A 10,653-nucleotide genomic window follows, 5' to 3' on the forward strand; every position below is an offset into this window, starting at 1 on the left:
TACCAGAGGGCTTTAGTGGACTGAAAAGTCAATATGGGTCACAGTGTAATACTGTCTGCTGGAAAGCTAATGTGCTGTTGAAAGATTTAGTAGTATCCAGGAAAGAATAGTTATGTTAGTGATGTGGCAGTCTGACCTCATCAATTCACTTAAATTCAGTTTAATTCAAATAATCTCAGTGCCAGACACTGAGGATCCAAAGACAAAAGTGGAATTGTCCTGTCCTCCAGGAGCTTACGTGGGGAGAAGAGTGGAGATGTAATATATACACATAGGAATAAATATGTAATTTATGTATGCAAGGAAGCTGGGCTTTTACAAACTTAATCACAGCAAATGAGCCAAAATAGCAGGCTTAAATCTAGCCAGGTGACCTCTTTTTGAGGTTCCAGTGAGTCCCTCAATTCAAAGGCACTATGATAAAGGATGACAGGTTGCCCTTCCTGGCAATCTTCATTTTTTGAAAAATTATCTTTCAGGAGGGAACTTAATAATGAGCCAAATATAAAACTGAAGAAAGAAAATTGTATTTAAAACAGCAAATCTCTATTAGCACAGCTTGATTGATTTTAGGTATGTCATAAGTCCAGGGAGTCCAGGAGACAGATGAAGAGGTACCTAGCTCTTGATAAGGGTAAGTAGAAGCTGAAGGAACCTGGAAGAAGGGAAGCTTTAACAAGTCACATTGTGCTACGGTCTGATGGGGCACAGGGAGAATCTGGACAGATAGTTGCATGAGCATGTGATGTTGGAAAAAAGGTGATGATTGACTTGTTTGAGGCAGAGCTTCAATTTGTTTTAAAAAAACAAAACAAAACCCATATTTGTGAAGAGCATAAAACAAAGTATGTCTATGATATACTACTATACTAATGTATATTTATAAATACACATAATAGAAATAAAAATAAATTTAAGATATTTTTAAATTTTATTTTATTAATTTTACAAATCCCCTTTTACTTTCTTTAAAAAATATTAACAATAATATTTTAGTGAGACTAGTGCAATTTAATACTTTTGTAGCTATATTGTATATTATTATACAATCCAACCAGACTGATCTTCTTACTGTGTCTTACACATAGTCTGTCATCTCCCATTTCTGTGCTTTTTCTCAAAATTGAGTATTACTGGAATGCACTCTCCTCTTTTGGTGGCTCGGTGGATAGAACTCTGGTTCTGGAATAAGGAAGACCTGAGTTTGAAACTAGTGTCAGACATATAACTGTGTGACCCTGGGCAAGCTACTTAACCCTGTTTACCTCAGTTTCCTCATCTGTAAAATGAGCTAGACGAGAACATGGCAAACCACTCTAGTATCTTTGCCAAGAAAACTCCATATAGAGTCATGAAGAGTAGGACACAACTGAACCAAAACCTCTTTACCATCTAAAATGCAGTTTCAGTGACATCTTATATCTGAAGTCTTACTTGCTCTTACTTCCTAGTAGTCTCCTGCTTCTAGTTATATGGTATTTAATTATTTTGTAAATGATTACTTATGACACCCTTCTTTCGAATACCTATCTCATGGTGATCTTTACTATCTTTTTAAGAGCTCAGAGATTGTTGCTCTGTAATTTTTAAGAACTAGAATATTGGGAGAAATATAATTTGTGTGGATAGTTTGAAATGTCATTTGGAAAATAGATTGATGTACAGTATCTTTGCATATGGAGTTAGGCAGAAGATATGTTAATCTATGATCCATGAGTATCTATGAAGAATTTGCACCATGTTTGCCTTTCTCTGAGGAGTCAGAGAGAGAGTGTGTGATTTTGACTTTTTAATCTATGTGAATCTACTTGATAAATTGGGGAGAGAGATTACTAAAAGAGCTTGAGAGAAGAGGAAGAGATATTTCCTGTTATTGCTAGGGAGAGGCTAAAGAAGGCACAGAGAGAAACGAGATGAAGAATTTTTTTTTTTCCCTTTCCTGAGGAAAGAGTTATCAACATTATCTTATGAAAAGAATTTCAGAAAAGAAAGTTAATATCTTGAGAAATTCTGAATAAAGAAATACTGAGTTTCTAGGCAAGTAAAGACACTTCAGTTATATTTTAAAGATTTTAAGTAACTTGTAACATGAAATCTTTATTTACATTATTGCTCTCGTTAATAAATTATATGTTTATTAATTTTAATGTTTAATATACAGACACAAGAGTAACTATTAATTGGAAGGAGCCAGTGTTGGAAATTTAGCCATCTACAGGCTTATCCCTAGAGTACAAAATAATAGCTGCTCCTAGGAGAGACTCCAATTTGAGCGTGTACCCATGGGTTGGGGAACATCAGAGCTGGATGCTGTACTTGTATATGTGCATTTTGTTTCTCGTGCAGGATATAAGCCCCTTGAGGACAGGAATTTAAAAAAATTTGTATATTCAACACCTAGCATAATGCCTAGGACATAAAAAGTATTTAATAATTGCTTATTGATTGATTCATATGATAAGCTTGGCAACCGAAGCCCAAACTCTCCACATCTGTGTTACCCTTTGGATGAAGAGTGGAGGGTTAGAAAGTCATTGAGTCACGTAAGAGCAGAGAAGACAGGACTTAGCACCTCTGTTCCCATGGGGCGTAGTGGGGTGAGAAGGGGAACTCCCAGGGAATGGCTCTCGATGCCACAAGAGGAGCTGAGAACTGGGAATGGAGAAGGAATACTGGCATCATGCTCAGGCTTTGATGTGAGCCAACGTGTTTTAGGGACTAGGGTAGCTAGGTAACTGGGTTAGCCAGACTAGGTGGTATGAGGGAGGGAACGGGAAATGTTGCCCCAAATTACCTTCTAGGAGCTCCTTATTTAAAAACACTCCTCAGAAAAGATTTCCTCTGTCAAATCTGACCAAGTAGATCACTGCAGAGAAGCTATAGTTGTTTTGTGGGGTGAGGGATTTTTAACATTGTCCTCTGTGAGGATGTCTATTGAGATTTTAAAGAAGGATAGCACTGATGGGATTGAGACCTTTCTGGGCCCTTTCTTCTAAGTTTAGGATTCTCAATCCATCAATAAACACTTATTGAACACCTGCTGTGTACCTGGCACTGTGCTAAGGCCCGGGGAAACAAAAAGAGGCAAAAGATAGTGCCTGCCCTCAAAGAGCTTACTCTCTCTCTTAAACTCTCTGGCGTTCTAAACTACCTGATTCTAAATATTTAAACCTATCCTCTGACCCAGGCAGTGAGAGGCAGCCTAACATAGAAGGACTTAGGAGTTGGATTCGAGTGGCCTGGGTTGAACTTTCAACTCTGCCTTGCTTGTCAGCTAAGGGATCTTGAATGAGTTATTCATCTCTGAATTTTTATATCTTTATCCATGAAAAAATACATGTATTACTTATACTATGACAAGGCTGTTGGAGCAGTAAGCACTTTGCAGACTTTAAAGCTTTATTAAATGTGAGTTATCATGATTCCTTGGCCAGAACTCAGCAAAATCTGTTTAGGCTTGGGATTGGAGGGTGGGTCGCTGGGGGGATTTAGACTGGCTGAAGATAAAGGGATAGAAGCCATTGAGCAGTTGTTGAAACAGCGCTTCCCCTTGATGTCTGTCTGCTGCCTCCCTGACTCTTTTGGACTCTTTAGTGTGTAACTCTACTGCCTTCCTTCCTGATCTCACCTTGGTGATTCCTCAGATACTGTCTCAGTTTGAATCAACTTTAGCTGATATAGCCCTTTGGACCACTTATGTCAATACATCTATACCCCTCAAAAAACTGATCTTCAATTTCCTTTTTAGTGAGGGTTTGATTCTCTTCTTGGCTTTCAATCTTGCTGCTGTATAGCTCCAGGGACCCTTCCTCAAGGCTGGGACTCTGGCTTTTGTTGGAAGATCACAGTGATGGTGAACTCACTACTCCCTGAAGCCGTTGCTTTCATTTTTGGGAAACATTGTTGGGATTTTTTTTTAAAATGAATAATTTCTAAGCAGCAGCCCAATGCTGATTTCACACTAACCAAATCTGATGGCAGAACCCAAGGTACCCTGTGGGGCATGGAACAAATCCAACACAAGCTAAATCGGCTAGGGGATGGAATTTTCCACAATTTGGGTGCTGTTTTGTTAATGGCAGGTATCCTGAAAGGTTGGCAATGTAATCCCCTCACTGTAAGCTCTGGAAGGAGGGCATTTAATCTCTGTTGGCTCCCTGCCACAACACACAAGTATTTTGCAAAGCACCAGTGCACAGGGCCTAATTGCTCAAATATCTATTTATTTATATGGAGCATGTTACATGGTACACATCAGCCCCGAATTAAAGAAGGATGGTACACCCCACTTGTCAGCATCAGCCCCCCCAGAGATGGGGACTGCGCATCTAGGACTCAAGTAGATTTTCAATTTATTCCTTTTTTCAGAGTGAAGGTTACTCTCATTTTCCCCAAAGGAAAATTTTCCTTTGACTGGTACTCCAAACAAGCCTAATGTGAACAATTTCTAACCACACCCATGGTCTGATCCTTATCAGTCACAAAGTCAGTGAAAGAAGCTGGAAAACAACAGACTTCAGTCACGTGGACATAGAGGGGCTAGAGAGACCTTTTGTCCATTGGGCACCATTACCCTCCTGAAGAACCTTTCTTTGGGCCATCCAAGATGGAGAGGGGCTATATTTTTCCAGAACTCTATCAAAGGCAACTCTACAACCCTGCTTAGTGACCTTTCTGATATTATGGATCTGTCACCTTCTGTATCTAGTCCAAATGTCTCCAAATTGACATTTACAGAATTACAGAAGCTCAGAATTGGATAGGATTGCAAAGATCTTTTGGTGCAGGAGTTCTTAACTCTTTTTTGAGTCTGGGACCCCATGAGCAGTTTGGAGAAGCCTATGGACAGATTCTTACCTGGAATTATGTTTTTAAATGCACAAAATAAAATTCAGAGAGCACAAAGTAAACCAACCATATTGAAATAGTTACTCAAAACAAAGAAAAAATAAGTTCATGGTCTCCAAGTCAAGAACTTATGATATAGTCTATCCTCTACTTGAGTAGGAATCTTCCTCTAAAGCACTCCCTGATGAGGGGACATATAGTTTCTGCTGGAAGATCACCAGTTATAAGGAATTTAATACTTCCTGAAGCAGTCTAGTCCCTTAGTCTTTTGGGAAACTGATTGTTGAAATGGTTTTCCTTACATCTAGCTAAAATCTGCATCACCACAACTTTGAATCAGTATCAATCAATCAATCAGTCATTCAACCATCTTTGTTCCTTCCCTCAGTGCCTTTAGTTTTGTCAACCAGAGCAATTTTTGACATCCCCTCATATACTTAGAGTTATCATGTTCTCTTCTCCAAATTAAATATCTCCAGATTCATGTACATCGAGAGACAGGGACAGAAAGGGGGAGAAAGAGAGAGAGAGAGAGAGAGAGAGAGAGAGAGAGAGAAAGAGAGAGAGAGACAGAGAGAGAGAGGGAGAGAGAGAGAGAGAGAGAGAGAGAGAGAGAGAGAGAGAGAGAGAGAGAGGAAGAGAGAGAGAGAGAGAGAGAGAGAGAGAGAGAGAGAGAGAGAGAGAGAGAGAGAGAGAGAGAGAGAGAGAGAAAGGAGGAGGAGAGGGAGCAGGAGAGAGGGGGGAGAGACTGAGACAGAGAAACGGAGAGAGAGATGAGAGAGGAGAGCAAGAGAGGGAGAGAAGGAGAGCCAGCCAGTCAGACACACAGAGCATAAGTATACTTTTTTTTTGAAAATACACATATATTCATACATTATATGCACACATATATTTAATATACATACACATCATTTCCTTCTGAAGAACCTAAGGAGATGTTTATATATGAATCTGTCACACATGTCAACTTATCAGCAGATGCTCTGATTGGGCCTCCTTGAATTATCCCCATTACACAGGGTCCCTTCAGGGCTACATTCAACTCAGTGTTACATCCCCATATTTCTGTCTGAAACAATAAACAGCTCCTTGATACCAATATTCTTCTGGTGACGCTTCTAGATGGCAATGAATCACGGGATGCCACCATTTCTGAGGAATCAGCATTTCAAGTCATCTAAGAATGATGGAGAGATACATGGTGGATGTGAGCAGGCTACAGTTTATCACCAGTAATGAACTACATGCAAGAAGCAGCACACAAGGTGTCATCCAAGAGATGGACGAGCAGAGAAAAGCCGGCCACATGGTAAGAGGGACAGGTAACTGATCACTAGCCGGGGTGCTGTCTGAGCGCCCACATGATGGCAAGAGACGTAGAAGGTGGCCTCCAGTGTGGGGTGGAGGAAGTACCTACATCAGATCACAAGAGCCACTGAGGCATGGACATAAAGATGTCTCCTTAAAGATCCCTCACCTTTCACATTTCCTCCAGTTTCTCTTCATCCTTATTCATATTCGCAACATGATATGTAATTTTCAGATGAAAAAAATCTGATTATGGATACTTGCTATCTCTATTTATTTACCCTTTCTTAATGCTCTGTAGTATGGCTTCTGTCCCCCACTATAGACTGGAATGACTCTGTCTTTTTGACTCTCTCTCCTTCTTCCTCTTCTTTCTCTCTACTTTCTCTGTTTCTCTCTTTCTTGCTATCTCTCTCCTCTCTCTGTCATTCTGTATCTCCTTATTTTTTTTTCTTCCTCCCTCCCTTCCTCCTTTCCTTCCTTCCTTTCCTCCAAGTCCTAAGGACTTAGAATTATAGAATCTTAGATTTGGGAAGGACTTTGCAGGTAACTTTCCAAGTTACCTATCCTCTGCTTGAAGAATTTTTTTTTGAAGGTAAAATCATTATTTACTGAGGCAATTGTGTGATGATTAAAAAAAAAAAATCTTTGGGTTTTTATTTTTGCCTTTGAAATCCATAGGGTTCATTTGCATAAGGAACCCTCTCTTTTGGATTCATCCCAGAGTCCTTTAGTCTAATAATTCCTATCTTGTGCTTACCTCATACTGTAAGTTTCCATGCCCCATGTCTGTACTATACAGTTTCTTCCTTATTTAGTACTTAGAGGATACCTTCCTGTGACATTAGGGAACCAATCAGACATAGCAAGAACCTCCCTGTCCCCCTTATCTCTGTGAAAGTCATAGGCTGGAATTGGTATGGAGGAAAAAAACACCAGCTGTCACAGGATTCATAAATAGAGGTCATCTCTATCCCACTTCCCACCCCCATTTCACAGATGAGGAAATTGGGGGTCAAGACCTAAGATGATCTGAAGAGGACCATACAGATAAACAATCATCTTAAGATGGATTTGAACTCAAGTCTTCTCTTGGAGATGCCTTGATGAATCCCCTTCTGATACCTGAGACTCAGAAGTATCTGGTGATCTGAGCCCTCTTATTTTTCCTCTATTCTCTCATTTCCCTGAACCTGAGTATCTCATTTTAGACTTTGGGACTCTCCTTGTATGAGTTAAAATATACCATAATAAAGACCTATTGCTTTCTGTCCTTCAAATTTTAAATCTCCAAACTAGGGACAGGTTGGGACAACAATTTATTCCAGTTTTGGACAGCTACAATTGTTAGGAAGTTATTCTTCACATAAATCTAAGACTCTGTGGTGTTTTGTGATTTCTACCCTTTGTTCTTGGTTCTGCCTTCTAGAACTAAGAAGAAAAAGTCTAGTCCCTTTTCCACATTCCAACCTTTCAATAATTGGAAGAAAGCTTGCATTGTCTTCCACTTTTCAGTTTCATATATGGATTTGTCTTGATATCCCTCATTGTCTTTGGGATACTCCTTTTGTATATCAATCTGTTTCTGTAGATCTATTTCTATCAATGTCAGTTTAACTCTACAATCTATCTTTAATCAATCAGTTATGATCAAAATTCCAAACAAGGTTTCACCATCTGATAAGCTCATTGAGTTTATCAGGGAACTCCCCTCAACCAACTCCTTAGGCTAATGGATAGGAGAAAACTCAATCCTAATAAAAGTGATATTTGAATCTTTTTTGACTGAACAGCAGACTGTTTCCAAAAGCCCTTCCCACCTCTCATTCAATAGCAACTTTCTATCTATTAGTCTCACTGTATATAGTTGCTGAGTGATGGGGCTTAAATGATGATGATGATTATTATTCTTTACCTTTTCACTCTGTATTTATTTGTCTCTGGCGCCCTGAGGTATTCAAACTCAGTGCTTGCATCTTGGGCTTTGATTGAAGCTTCTCAATAGCATGGTAATCATTTATCTGGGTTCCTGCCATCCCAGAGAGAAGCCACCTCCTGTAGCTAAGAGCACTGCTTGACTTCTCTGTGGACAGCAAGTATCCAGCCTTCCCTGCTACTGCTAATGTATTCATTTCTCTCTCTTTATTAATTCGTAACCAGCAACTTTTCTTAAAAATATCATTTTATTAAAGCTTCTGGCAAAACTCCTTTTGTGTGTGTGTGTGTATATGTGTTAAATTGCACAACTAATAGCATTTCTAATGCTATTTCTAATGTATTATTCAAGGCAGAAAAGAGAATTTACTTCATTTATATTCTTCCCTCTTCATTCCAGCACAGTGTATCCCATTTCTTCTTCAAACTCCCAACTCCTCACACATCTGAAGAACAAAAAAGATCAGAATAGAGGAAGGAGGGGACAGAGAGACATAGAGACAGAGAGGCAGAGACTGACATAGATAGAGATAGGGGCATGTGCCCAGAAAAAGGGAGAAGGAAAGAAGAAGAGGAGGAGAATGGGGAGAAGAAAGAGGAGGAGAAGAAAAAGAAGAAGAAGAGAGGAAGAAGAAGGAAAAGGAAGACAAGAAAAAGAATAAAAAGGAGGAAGAGGAGAAGGAGAAAAAGGAGAGCAGGAGGAGAATAAGAAGAGGAGGAGGAAGAAGAGGAGGAGAGGAGGAAGAAGAGGAGGAAAGAAGACAGAAGATAAATAATTGAGAATCTTCTGCAAGTAGATGTTCCTGCATATTCTAGGTACATAAGGACTCAACTTTTTCATTGCTATGAGATTCTCTGGACTAAGGAAACTCTTACTAATGCAACTCATCACTTTATCTCCAATTTATATGCTTAGAGAATTCTTTAGAACATAAGAGGCCAATATATAACCTACAGGTGAATCAAATTAGTATATAGTTGGGTATTTGACAAACTAAATAAAATACAATAAAACAGATGTTGTTTAGGGATTAGTGGCTCTCATTTCTGTTTGACACTACTGGTCAAGAGCATGGAGAGATTAAAAGACTAACCCAGGAAAACGCAGCTAATAATATGTGAGAAGAGAGATTTGAACCCAACTTTTCTTAGGCTGTTGAGATGAACTCTAAAACATACATTTCTCTGGTTATTAAAGCATTTTTGGGCTGGTCCTTTCCTACCTTTCTTTGAGATTATAGTTTTGGAGTTTTGTAACAGTGTTCTTTGGGGTTTTCCTTGTGGAATCTCTTTGCAGAGGTGATTGATGGATTCTTTTAATGAGCATTTCCTCCTCTGTTTCTAGAATATCAGGGCAGTTTTTTAAAATGACCTCTTGTAGAATGCTATCCAGGTTCTTTTTTTGGTCATGGCCTTCAGGTAGGCCAATAATTTTTAAATTGTCTGTTCCGGATCAATTTTTCAGGTCAGCTGTTTTGCCAATGAGGTATTTCACATTTTCTTCCATTTTTTTTCATTCTTTTTAGTTTGATTGATTCTTGCTATCTCACAAAGTCATTAGCTTCCATTTGCCTTGTTCTAGTTTTTAATTTGTGGCTTTCTTCAGTTATCTCTTGTATCTCTTTTTCCATTTGGTTTATTCTGCTTTTTAAGGAATTGTTTTCTTCAGACAATTTTCCCCCTTCCTTTTCCAAACTGTTGACTCTCTGCATACTTCTCATTTCTTTTCTCATTTTTTTTCTTCTACCTCTTTCATTTGCCTTTTGAAATATTTTATGAGCATTTCCAAGAAAACTCTTTGGGTTTGAGACCAATTTATTTTACTCTGTGGACATTCTGTCCTCATTTGAGTTTGTATTTTGGTCTGCCTGTCACCATAGTAGCTTTCTATGTTCAAGGTTCTTTTTTGTTTCTTGCTCATTTTCTTTTCTTTTCTTTTGGTATTTTCTCTTTTTTTTTTACTTTTAAAGTGGAGCTCTGCTCCTGAGATAAAGGTAGCCCTGTCCTAAGTTTCCTGTGAAGCTCTCTGCCTTGATTTTGATCACAGGGGCCTTTGTGTTTGGAGGGAGTAGCTTTGCCTGTTCTTTTCAAGAAACAACCTGGTTTCCCTGAGTTTACCTTCTGAGATGGGACTGGAAGCTACCACATTCATCTGCTCCTCTACTGAGCCAGGACTGAGGGTCTCAGTTGCTGATTTGCTCTGATTAAGACACTGTCACTGGCTTTCCCAGAGTCTATTTGACCATGGCTAAATACCCTTTTCACCCCAGTGAGACTGACCTTTCATGAAGTTTTTTCATTCTATCTTGAGTTTGAGAGAGAGGTTTCATTCCATCAGACTGTTCAGAAGTTTGGTTTCATGTGGTTTTCTAGGGAAACTGGTAGAGCTCGATCAGCTTCCTGTCTTTACTCTGCCATCTTGGCTCCACCCCCCGAACTCCCTTTTCTTAACTTTCTAGTCTAATCTGCTTATTCCTTTACTCCACTGTCCTTCTCTTCCCACATTGGCCTTCTGACTGCTCCTCTAACAGAACTTTCTGTCTCCTGGTTGGGAATTTCCTT

The 10,653-nt window shown here is 39.2% G+C and overlaps 1 long non-coding RNA gene across 1 annotated transcript in view; it reads left to right on the top strand.

Moving 5' to 3' along the window:
* The window catches only part of LOC141541453 (uncharacterized), an 11,055-nt gene extending 1,096 nt beyond the window's left edge, over positions 1 to 9,959 (top strand). The window contains exons 2-3 of the long non-coding RNA XR_012481809.1: positions 5,971 to 6,157; positions 8,492 to 9,959. This is a non-coding gene — a long non-coding RNA (uncharacterized LOC141541453). The remainder of the gene's footprint in view (positions 1 to 5,970; positions 6,158 to 8,491) is intronic.
* The last annotated feature ends 694 nt before the right edge of the window (positions 9,960 to 10,653 follow it).

Source organism: Sminthopsis crassicaudata, chromosome 4, assembly GCF_048593235.1.
Source record: "Sminthopsis crassicaudata isolate SCR6 chromosome 4, ASM4859323v1, whole genome shotgun sequence".
Classification (NCBI taxonomy): domain Eukaryota; kingdom Metazoa; phylum Chordata; class Mammalia; order Dasyuromorphia; family Dasyuridae; genus Sminthopsis; species Sminthopsis crassicaudata.